Raw genomic sequence first — 13,069 nt, forward strand, 5'->3', positions numbered from 1 at the left:
GTTAATCTAAATGGAAACTCTAATATGCTCATGTTAGGAGAGAGATTCTCAATTACATTCAGGGCTCCTGAGGATAATCTATCTACTTATATAAAGACATTTCCAGTCTGGTTTGGTTGTTTGTCTTAACTAGACTCTCCAGAACTGCCAGATGATGCCTTTCTTGAAGTATTAACTTGGCTAGGTATTCAGTCAAACTCTAATCTAGATGTTGCTGTAAAGGTATTTTGCTAATATAATTAAAGCCTCTAATCAGTCTGAATAAGAGAGTTTACCCTAGATAATCAGAGTGGGCAAAACTGAATCTTTTGGAAGTTCTTTAAAAAGGGCTAAGAAAGGAAATTCTGCCTGTGGCTCACAGCTTTGGCTGGTGCCTGAAGCAGTTCCCTTCTGCTCAGGCCCCCTTCCTGACAGCCTGCCACGGGGATCTCAGGCTTGCCCAGCCGGCCCCACAGTCATGCGAGACATTCCATGTAAAAAGTCTCTTAATGTATATACATACATTTCTCTCTGTGTGTGTATAACACATCTCCTTCTAGTTCTGCTTCTCTCACTGAATTCTAACTGACATACACCACAGTATGGAATATGAATTTAGAAGTAGCAGTTCTTAGATTTAATTGGGAAAAGATTTTATATTTGCAGATGTATAGGTTGGCTTACCTAATCCTCCTGTTAAAATTGCCATAGGTCAAGAGAGTAGTATAATACTAAATCATCTTTTGACAGGAACTACTATTTTCTGTAAGAGCCAACATGGGAAGGGACTATTTTTTTATTTCTCTAGAGCACAGAGAATAGGTCTGGGAACTCTTCATGTTATAACCTAAACCTTTTAATATTGAAGATCCTTACATAAGAAGTACTATGAAATGCAAAGCATACTATACATTTTCTTGAGTTCAATTATTTTAACCATCTGCTTTTATTTTTGCACTTAGAAGGTTCCTGAACACCCGTAAGAAATGAATTCTATATGCTGAATTACAGTATGGCACTACAGTTACATCAGTTAAGGGGCTGCTTAAAGGGCATTCCAGCATAAGAACCAGCACATAAAAGATGGACTAAAGCAAAGACTAAAACAATGACAACTAGCAATATCAGAACTTCACCAGAGTGAACACAGACTGATTTTATCCAAAAGCCTGGTACCCAAGAGGTACAGTTTCACTTGACATATAACTAGCTGTTCTTTAATTCTGATCAAGCAAAATTCCCAGCAAGTCCCAGCAGCAGCAGAACAGCAACAGCAATTCACTCTAGCACAAGACTGTAGCCTTACATAACACTCACTTTCCCAGGAAGTCCCAAACAAACGCCCCTGATGGTACAGGGACAGAAACCTGGCATGGAGGGTGCAATTTGTGAGAGACTGGCTTTCTGAGAAACAGCATGGCCAAGGGGCACAGGTAATACACATGTATAAACACAAAGACACAAAAATGCCAATAGAACAGGACCACGATAAGACAAGAAGCAAGGTAACAAAACTCAAATGATAAATTATACAGAGACATACACCCACACATAGGAAATAGGGGAATGGCAACAGAAGCAGCAAATGGTTACTAAGAAACACAGCAGTCACATGCATGCAAATCAGTACTAAATCTGGGGGGGGGAAAGGGTGTAATATAACCCCTACTATCTTTCACATAGAATATACTGATTATCTCCTAGAATAAGCAGAGCTCAGTTTATAAAAATGCCTTTCAAGAGCATAAGTAAAAGTAAAATCTATCTTAGTTTCTAACCAAGCCATAATACTACAGATAGCTACTTATGCTTAAGACCTTGGGTCAATATAGGACAAAAAATTAAATCACACTGGAGTAGGAAACCTTCAAATAACAGTTGCCAGTGGGCCGGGCGCGGTGGCTCACGCCTGTAATCCTAGCACTCTGGGAGGCCGAGGTGGGCGGATCGTTTGAGCTCAGGAGTTCGACACCAGCCTGAGCAAGAGCGAGACCCCATCTCTACTAAAAATAGAAAGAAATTATATGGACAGCTAAAAATATATAGAGAAAAAATTAGCCAGGCATGGTGATGCATACCTGTAGTCCCAGCTACTCGGGAGGCTGAGACAGGAGGATCGCTTGAGCCCAGGAGTTTGAGGTCGCTGTGAGCTAGGCTGACGCCACGGCACTCACTCTAGCCTGGGCAACAGAGTGAGACTCTGTCTCAAAACAAAAACAAAAACAAAAACAAAAACAGTTGCCAGTAAGTCTAAAAAGAACATAACTAGCCTTGGTGGAACAGAAAGAAAACAGTTGGAATTTATTTTATTTTATTTTTTTTATTTCATCTTATTATAGGGGATACAGAATTTCAGGTTAGATACGTTGCCCATGTACCGCCTGTCCCCCCAAAGTCAAAGCTCCATTAGCTTCAGCTCAGCCACTGTGTAACTTCAAGGATAACTCCTCCGGCTCTTGGTTTCCTCTCCCATAAAATGTCATGGTCAATCTCTTTCACAAATTCTATGATGCTGCTGTTTATTCAATATTTTAAACTATGTAGCTGAGTAACAAATTACAAAGCTGGTAGCAAAAACTGAGTTAAGAAAGCTGTTTCTTTAATTTCTGTAGCCAAGAAACTGTGTCAAATCCTAAAACACAATTACACCCTGCAGGACCAGAGGACAGAACCTATAGTGCTTTCTCCAGCTTGTAAGAGTTACATTCTGTGGAAAGAGTAGATCATTTACAACTCTTTCTCAAAATATGAGAAATATAATGGTTAATAAAAGCTGCTATTTGGTGCACTTTGGATATCAAATATAGACTTTGTCCTATTTCTTACTCCCCTTCAATTCACATCCATTTCCCAAAATCAGTATTGGAGCCAAAAATAAATCAAAAACATTTTTCAAGCAAGCTGCCTGGAATACCAAGCAATAATATCAAATGTATATTTCTAATAACAAGAAATCAAACCTTAAAATGAACTTCTCAAGGAATTTCTTTTCTGAAATATACTTAGTGCGAAGTCATTAATCAAAAGTATTATATTTTAACATCTATGCAGTATTGCTGCTGATTTCAGCTGCTGGTTTCAGGCCTGTACAAAAGCAAAGAGAGGTGTGTATTCGTGTATGGAACGGGTGCATGAATGTGCGTGTGTGTGTGTGTGTGTGTGTGTGTTGAAGGGAAGTGTGTGGTATAAAGAAAAAGACATACAAAAACACACATAAGCTAATCTTGAGGCCTGGTCATCTTTAAATTCTCTTTTAAATAATTATATTCATTTGTCTTATCCAGAACTAGAGAAACTAAATAGAGTTAATATCAAAACAAGAGGAAACAAGTGAGCAGGTAATGAGCCCATGTTATTCACACTTTCAGTACAGCAAAAGAAAACTGTGAGGGATGGACTTTGTTGTTTTGGTTTCTTGAAAATTAGAATTCCATGGGTCTAGAATAGGAGAAAATAATAACTTCAGGGGAAAATATCAAGTCTACCAATAACCAAAAAAATGTAACTTAGTAAACAATTTATGAAAGTAATCTAATTCTCAGCCTTTAAGAGCATGAAAATAAATTATTCCTAAGGATCAGTCCCAAAGGGGCTGCATGGATTAGTGACTTCATTGTATCACTGTCAGTCTTTCTGGCTGTTCAGAAGAATATGGGTAATTAATGAAGTTCTACTGGAAGCGCTGTTTCTATACACTTGTGAATTTATGTTAAACATATGGTATAAAACATGAGGTCAAGAAACATATGCTTGATGTTTAGTATAAAATATTCTAATGAGAAAAAAGACCTCCCAAAATTCTAAGCATTGTCTGGTTGGATCTGCTAAAACACAGCATATTCTGAAGAATTCAAAGTCAGAGCTCCATAAAAATCACATCCAAATCTCCTAAATTAGCCTCAATGTCCCTCCTTCTTCTGATTTTCATCTACACACTGATGTAATACCCTGCTTTTCAACAATATAAACTGTGAAAAGTCTAAAAATTCATAGCCCAAAGGAGCATCAGCTCAACAAAAAAGGTCTAAACCAACGATAAAAGACTAACTCCTTATACTTGAGTATCATTTCCTCATTGTTAGAGAAAAATAATAAAAAGCAAATAGCTATTTGTACTTTCCTGATTAGCCAGTAAAAAACTTCAATTTCTTAATGAATGCTTTCTTTTTTGCCAATCAATGATGTTGAAGTCCATAGTTTCCCAATTTATTCCCATTCCATGTTGCCTTTTATTAATAGATACTGCAATAATGAATTTACAATGACTTAGAATAAAAAGTAGATAATAACCCCCACAATATGCTGAAATAAGAATAAAAAAAAGTAAATAATAAAGAAATATCAAGTACCCAGGAACCTAAATCCAGAGGCAGATATATCAAAAAAGTATACCCTCTCCCCCAAGGTACACAGTTTAACTTTTTTAACCTTGCGAGTCCCATTCAGCTTTCCTCTCCTTACCTTTTCAACTCAGCTATCTTCTTGTCTTTGTCATTCTTCTCATTTTCCACCTCCTTCAAGATTTCCAAGAGGTGGTCAACTTCTGCCTGGGCCTTGCCAGATTCATCTTTGTAGCTGGCAATCTCTCTCTGCAATTGCTGTATTCGGTCACTCATTTCTGGACTGGCTCTGGCTTCCAATGTTGCCTCATGTGCCTACAAAGAAAAATGTTCCAATTCCATCAGATATACATAGAGCAGCAATGGGCAAACCATGTCCTAAAGAACTATTTATATTCCAATTTAAATAGAGTATTATCAAATATCTAACAGCTAGTCTTCAATTTATAAGGTTTTATCTGCTTAAGTATTACATAAACAAAAGATTAGTAATAAATGGAGAATTATATTAGAGTCCAAATAGATTCATTTTTTAAACCAAAATATCTCTAGATATTTATTATTAGGCCAAAAATCATCACTTCTCAGCCTTTTGGCTAAGATCAAGAGTATGACAAAAAACCATTGTAACCCAAGAGATGCTCCAGAGTTTAGTGAGACATACTAACAAGCCACTGGACTATGACTGATCTCTCCAAGATAATATCAAAGGTGCCTCCTGGGACTCACTGCTGATCTGCTACAGCCAGTACGAGTGCGGAGACCCAGTTGCCACTAGACCCCGACTTCCATTTCCGTCTCCTGTACGCTGCTTTATCAAACGTGTGACGCCTGTGGCCCTGAGTATCTAGAGTCCTACAGACACTGCAATGTGATGCCATAAGCTAGCTTAAGAAAATGGCTACCACCACTTCTAAGGTACTATGAGACAGACAAATTAAGTCAGAAATCAGGAACCACACTTAGAACTGAGAATAAAAATTTTTATTCAGGATCTTGTTATAAAATCATCAATGCATTTTGGAATACAAAGCAGTTTCTTTCAATAATTAAAAACCAATTTTCAAGTCCTTCATTTTCCTCCTGAACCTCTAAAGCCATTCATGTATAATGTATTTAATGAGAAGGCAAAGGCCAAGATGTTTTTTCTTATTCAACAGACAACAGAAAATATTTAGTCTCTCAAAATGGTTTGAAAAAATATTAAAGGGGCAAACATATATTCTCAGGAAACATTAACACTTTGGAAAGCTCTGAAGCAAAGTACCTCAAGTAAATGGGAAATGTTTATGTAAATTGAGCTAAAGGCTTTGTGAAAGTAACAGCTATACTTTTAAGATAAGTGCTTTACCAAGACCATTTGTGGTGAAATTTTCACATGTGGTGAAACTTTCACAAGTGGTGACAATTATTTTATCTGTCTTAACTACTGGCTTCCCCAACCTTTAACTTTGACATACTTGTGAAGTGTATTTTAAGAAACAAAAACTATACAAGTTTGGAAGGTAAAGAGAGATCACTGTTCTTCATTAAGTGTTGTCCAATGTCTAAAATCAGTTGTTTCACATTGTTTTACCAGTTTCTGACTTATTAATGGTAGGAAGGAAATTCCTCTAGCAGTTAATTCTTCATAGGCAGGAAAAGGGGATACTTGTTTTCTTTTTTTAGAGACAGGGTCTCACTCTGTCACCCAGGCTGGAATGCAGTGATGTGATCACAGCTCACTGCAGCCTTGAACTCCTAGGCTCAAGTAATCTTCCTGCCAGAGCATTCTGAGTAGCTGGGGCTACAGGCAGATGCCACTGTACCCAGCTATAAATGCTTTTAAAATAAAATATGTCTAACAGGGAGAGAGGAAAGAGGAGAGTATGAGAAGTATCAAGATCAGGAGATACTTTATAGAAAGCTGACCACATTTATACACAAAGAGGGAGGAAAACAGCAAAGAAGAGACTGAAGATGCAATCAAAAGCAGGAGTAACTGAGAAACTTCCCAGTATCCACAAAGAAAGGAGGTGATGAAATAGGCGACAGGAGTGGACTTGGATTGGGCACACAAAAGATGACTGTGTAAACAAACTTGAAGGCCAGCTGATATTCAATGTTCTTGAGATAACTCTGATTTCTAATAATTTATTATAAATATATTACTTATAATGCCATAAGTATAACTACTGCATATTAGTATTCTGGTCTCACACATGCTGGGGAGTCCTTACTTTGAGGTCTCAGCTCTCCATGACTCTGACTGAGATTAGTTTTCTTTGACTTGAGCTTCCATCACATCCTGTGATTGACTATAATTACCTGCTTGAGCCTCTATGTTCCCTAAAAAAGACTAAATTCTATGAGGCCAAGGGACAGGTCTGTCTTGTCCACCACTATATCCTCAGTGCCCAGCCCGGTAACTGACATAAAGTAGAAACTCAATTATTTGTTGAAAAAATGAATATGCACAAAAGAGAGGGCTAGTTTCTGTTTGATTTTAAATAGCCCATAGGCTATAGTAGGAAAAGAAGAATGACTGGGAAGAAGAGAAAATAATCAGTAATTAAATATAAGCCCAAGGTTAAATGTAGCCCACATGATGATCAAGAATATTAAATGATGCAGGTGCAGTGGTTCAGACCTGTAATCCTAGAACTTTGGGAGGCTAAGGTGGGAGGATCACTTAAGGCCATGAGTTCAAGACCACTAAGACGTAGTGAGATCTTGTCTCTACAAAAAAATAGAAAAATTAGCTGGACGTGGTGGCATGCACCAGTAGTCCCAGCTACTCAGAAGGCTGAGGCAGGGGGATCACTTGAGTCCAGGAGTTTGAGGTTGCTGTGAGCTATGATCACACCACTGCACCCCAGCCTGGGTGATGGAGTGAGACCCTGTCTCTTAAAAGAAATAACAATCTTTAAAGATAAGATAAATTGAGTTAGAAGGAAAAAAAATCAAAGATATCATGCATCTTCCCTTACTAAATATAAGAAATTCTGTATCAGAGTAGTTTAAATCTAAACTCTTGCTAAGTTAATTTGGAATTTAAAATGAAATTCTATTATTAAACAATTTTAAAGACCTTTGCAACTTCATAAAAACTAATATAAACTCTAAAAGAAAAGTTATTTTTCAAATCAGTGTTATAACCATTTCTTTAAAATAGATTTCTAAGTTGTGGAATATCAAATTTAATTCAAGATGTAGACATGTCTTGTGTCCATAGAATTACCTGTCATAGTATCAGTATGACAGATATTTTCAGGATTAAGGTGTTAAATTTCATGGCTTCATTCTCTTCTCCCCTTTTCTACTCCTTAAATTCTATTTGTCCATCAACCTGTATTTTAAAAATGTAGACATTTTATACACTTTGCTTTTAGAATATAAGGAGGTCAAGACCATTCACAAGCAAAAGCTACAAACTTTAGTGAAATAACAAAATTTGTATAAAATGTCACCTTTGGACAAAAAAAGTTGACTTAACAATGAACAACCTCCTTAAAATACTTCTGTCAAAGGTTAAGCTCTCCAAAGTATCCCAAGAATGGAAAAATAAGCACCACATGTACTCACCAGCAAATTGGTTTCCCTGATCATCACCTAAGTGCACATTTGGGAATAACACCAATTGGGTATTGGGCAGAGGTGGGGGGTGGGGGGAGGGGATGGGTGTATACCTACATGATGAGTGCGTTGCACAGCCTCTAGGGAATGGTCAGGCTTGAATGTTCTGACTCAGGCGGATGGGGGGTGGGAGGAGGGGATGGGGTATAACTACATGATGAGTGCAATGCGCACTGTCTGGGGAATGGACACGCTTGAAGCTCTGACTCGGGGGGATGGGCGGTACATGGGCAATATATATAACCTGAACTTTTGTACCCCCATAAGAAGCTGAAATAAAAAAAAATAATAATACCACTTTGGTGATCACAACCTCTTTGTCTGATAGGTCACCTTGTAACAGGCTGATTTTTTCTTTCAAGTCTTTAAGATCCTTTTTGTAGTTATCAGTTTCCTCTTGCTTCTCTCGCTCATCTGTGTTCCGCTGCTCCTTTAAGCGTTCAATTGTCCTCTCCTGGAAACATAACACATCAACACATGAGGAAATTCCTTTTCATACTTCCATCTCCGCCAAGGCAAGAGCCGGCCTCGGTGCTGGGCTCGGGGTCCCTAGGGAGGAGCGCGGTTCACACTGAGGAGGGGACCATGTCCAAGGCAAGGCGACCAAGGTGGGGCACAGATTTGGATGAGTAGCCATGGGCTTGGCGGCCCGCAGGTCGTTTGGTTTTGGGTGCATGTCCTCCGTGCGTTCCTTGGTTTCCCATTGTGTGTCCTCTCTGCCGGGGTGGCCGGCGACTTGCTTTTGCGTGCACCGATCTGTCTCTCGGGAGCCCTGGCAAGGAGTGTGCCTAGAGTGAGGCCTGGGCCTGAGGACCGGGTGTGTGATGGAGACAAAGTCTGTGGTGGTTGGGTGTCTGGGAGCCCAGGGGACGGTTTTCTGCCATGGGCTGTCCCGTGCCCGGTCTACGGGATGTCCCGGTGGCAGGGGGAACCCATGTGAACTAAAATCAAATTTTAAGGCTCACCACCCCTCCTCCCCCCAACGGTTGACTAAATGGACCCATCTCGTGGCTAAAAGAAATATCCCAAAACTAAATTGCCTGCCAGGAGGAAGGAGGCCAGACATATCTTATGCCCCCTCCCTTCTTGGGGACATGCTTTGTGACCCATTAAGAGGCCTAAGGTTGGCCGGGCGCGGTGGCTCACGCCTGTAATCCTAGCACTCTGGGAGGCCGAGGTGGGCGGATCGTTTGAGCTCAGGAGTTCGACACCAGCCTGAGCAAGAGCGAGACCCCATCTCTACTAAAAATAGAAAGAAATTATATGGACAGCTAAAAATATATATAGAAAAAATTAGCCGGGCATGGTGGCACATGCCTGTAGTCCCAGCTACTCGGGAGGCTGAGGCAGGAGGATCGCTTGAGCCCAGGAGTTTGAGGTTGCTGTGAGCTAGGCTGACGCCACGGCACTCACTCTAGCCTGGGCAACAGAGTGAGACTCTGTCTCAAAAAAAAAAAAAAAAAAAAAAGAGGCCTAAGGTTATGCAAGACAAACGTACAGGTCCTCAATTTACACAACAAGTATATGTCCAGTGGCTTATCTCTGATAAACAACAACTATGTTAAAACATTCCAAGCCTTTAGACAAAGCTTCCTGTGTTTAGCCAATTACAAGCCAAAGAATCTCTAAACCCACCTATATAAGCTGTAAGTCCCCACTTCCAGATGGCCCACCTTTTCGGGCCAAACCAATGTATGCCTGTAACCCCTGTCTCCCTGAAATGTATCACACCAAACTGTAACCCAGCCACAGTGAGTCCACTTGCTCAAGGCCTCTTGGGCATGGCTCCGGGTCATGATCCCCAAATTTGGCTCAGAATAAATCTCTTTAACTTATTATACACAGTTTGGCTTTTTTTCCTGTTGACAAGATTGGCACCCAGACGTGGGGCTCAGAGAAGACTCAGGACCGCTGATGGAGCAGCCCGAACTCTGCGCCAGGTACCGACATGGCCATTTTGGGCCCTCCAACTCTGAGCTTCTCCTCTGGGGGAACTGGTAAGTCCTCCTGAGTGCCGGACCTCCTGTTTTTGGTTGATAGTCTTGATTTACTCTGAGCTGGTTCTTTGCCTAGGAATTGTTGTTTGGGATCCTAACTTAGATTTGGAGGTGCATTCTCCATTGTCTTTTTATCCAAAAATTAATCTCAGTTGGCTTTTCTGTGCATTTTTGAAAGAGGAAACTGAACTGTCTTATTTGTCGATAAATGAGAGACTGAGTTCCTCAGCTCCGAAGAGAAGGGGCACCCTGTGTGGAGAGGGTGATGGGGGGTGTCAGCCTGCAAGCAAAGGGACACACGGGAGGTGTCTGTGTATGTGCAAAAGGTCAACAGGGGGAGTTGTAAGCCTATCTCGAGCAGGTCACTTGTGGGTTGTCAGACTGTGTGCAGAGGGTCACCCGGGGGTATGTTGGCCTGAGTTTAGGGTGTCACCTATGGGGTGTCGGCCCATCTGCTGGGGGTCACTGGTGAGGTTTTGGCCTGTGTGCAGAGGGTGACAGGGTGGTGTCACCCTGCAAGCAGAGGGTCACCCGGGAGGTGTCAGCATGTGTGCAGATGTTCACGGGGCGGAGGGGGAGTCGGCTGGTGTGCAGTATGTCACCCAGTGATTGGTGGCCTGTGTGCAGCTCCACACTGTGGGAGCCATCCAATGTGCATAAGATCTCCCGTGGGCTTTGATCCTCTGTGCTTAGGGCCAACCGGGGGGTGTGAGTCCATGTGTACATTGTCACTTGGGGAATGTGAGCTCACGTCCAGAGGATCAGCTCGGGGTTGTAGGCCCATGTGCAGAGGGTCACCTGGGTGGTTTCAGCCCTCGAGCAGAGGGTCACACAGTGGGTGTCAGCCTGTGTGCATAGGGTCAGCCTGTGTGCATATCGGGGTGTGGACCTGGGTGTAAAGTGTCACCCAGGGGTTGTTCGTCCATCCACAGAGTGTCACATTAGGGGTGCCATCCAGAGTGCATAGGAACTCCTGGGGGATTTGGTCCCCTGTACATAGGGCCACCCGGGGGGGTGTCTGTGCATGTGTATAAGGTCACCGGGAGGGGGGTGTATGCCCATGTCGAGAGGGTCACTTGGGGATTGTGAGCCCATGTGCATAGGGTCACCCGGTGGGTGTTGACAGGAGTGCAGATGGTCACCCGGGGTATGTTGCCTGTGTGAGGAGTGTCACGTGTAGGGTGTCAGCCTGTTAGCAGAGTGTCACTGGTGGCCTGTCAGCCTATGAGGAGAGGGTGACCAAGGAGTGTCAGCCTGCAAGCAGAGGGTCACACGGGGGTTCTTGGCCCATGCACCAAATGCCACATTAGGGGTACCATCCAGTGTGCATAGGGTCTCCCGGCAGCTTTGGTCCCCTGTGCATAGGGCCACCCTGGTGGTGTTTGTGCACGTGCACAAGGCCACAGAGGGGCGATGTTAGCCCAAGTTGAGTGGGTCACTTGGGGGTTCTCGGGGGGCGTACCATGCAGTGTGCATAGGGTCTCCCTGGGGCTTTGGTCCTATGTGCATAGGGCCACCCAAGGGGTGTCAGTTCATGTGCACAAGGTCACTGAGGGGGTGTAAACCCATGTCAAGAGGGTCACTTGGGAGTTGTCGGCCCGAGTACAGAGGGTCACCCAGATGGTGTCACCCCTTGTACAGAGGGTCAACAGGGGGGTGTTGACAAGAATGCAGAGCATCACCTGGGGTATGTTGGCCTGTGTGAAGTGTGTCACCTGTGGGGGTATAGGCCCGTCTGCAGAGGGTCACTGGTGGGGTGTCAGCCTTCATGCAGATGGTCACAGTGGGGTGTCAGCCTGAGTGCATAGGGTGACTGGGGGTTGTCAGCCCTCATGCAGAGCGGCACACTGGAGGTGTCCATGCATGTGTACAAGGTCACTGGGGGTGGCGTGTAAGCCCATGTTGAGTGGGTCACTTTTGGATTCTCAGACCGTGTGCAAAGGATCACCCGTGGTATGTTGGCCTGAGTTCAGAGGGTGGGCATCAGCCCATCTGCAGAGGGTCACCAGTAGGTGTCTGCCTGGGTGCAGAGGGTGATGGGGGGGTGTCAGCCTCGAGCAGAGGGTCACCCAGGATGTGTTGGCCTGTGTCCAGAGTGTCACCAGGGCATGTCAGCCCGAGAGCAGAGGTTCCCAAGGCGGTGTCGGCCTGTGTGCAGAGTGTAATCCAGTGGTTGTTGGTCCCTGCACAGAGTGTCACACTGTGGCTGCCAGCCAGTGTGCATAGGTTCTCCCCCGGTCTTTGGTCCCATGTGCATAGGGCCACCCGGAAGGGGGGGGGTGTCTCAGTCCATGTGCACAGGGTCACCAGCAGGGTGTAAGCCTATGTTGAGATTGTTACTTGGGGGTTGTCAGCCGGTGTTCAGAGAGTGACCCGGGTGTAGTCGGCCCATGTACAGAAGTTCAACTGGGGGGGTTGTTCACAGAAGTGCAGAGGGTCACCCAGAGTATGTTGGGCATTGTGAAGAGTGTCACCTGTGGGGTGTCAGGGGGAGGGTCTGCCTGTGTGCAGAGGGTGACCAGTGGGTGTCAGCCTCGAGCAGAGGGTCACGCAGGATGTGTCAGCCTGTGTGCAGAGGGTCACAGGGGTGTGTAAGCCCATGTTGGGAAGGTCACTTTGCGGTTGTTGGCCTGTGTTCAGAGGGTCACCTTAGTGGTGTCATCCTGTGAACAGAGGGTCAACCAGGGGGTGTTGACAGGGGCACAGAGTGTAATGTGGGGTATGTTGGCCTGAGTTTGGAGTGTCACCTGTGGGGTGGGGGCCCATCTGCAGAGGGTCACCGGTGAGTGTTGGCCTGTGTGAAGACAGTCACAAGGTCGTGTCAGTGTGTGCAGAGTGTCACCCGGGAGTTGTTGGCCCACGTGCAGAGTGTGACACTGGGCCTGCCAGTGAGTTTGCCTAGGGTCTCCCAGGGACTTTGGTCCCATATGCTTAGGGCCATCCGGCAGCTGTTAGTCCATGGGCACAAGGTCACCCGGGGGAGGGGTGTAAACCAATGTCGAGAGGGTCACTTGGCGGTTGTCAGCCCATGTACAGAGGGTCCCGCTTGTGGTGTCAGCACATATAGAGAAGCTAAATGTGGAGGAGTCAGTCTGCAAGCAGAGGGCCACCTGGGATGTTTCATCATGTGTGCAGAGG

Source organism: Eulemur rufifrons, chromosome 8 (genome assembly GCF_041146395.1).
Source record: "Eulemur rufifrons isolate Redbay chromosome 8, OSU_ERuf_1, whole genome shotgun sequence".
Lineage (NCBI taxonomy): Eukaryota > Metazoa > Chordata > Mammalia > Primates > Lemuridae > Eulemur > Eulemur rufifrons.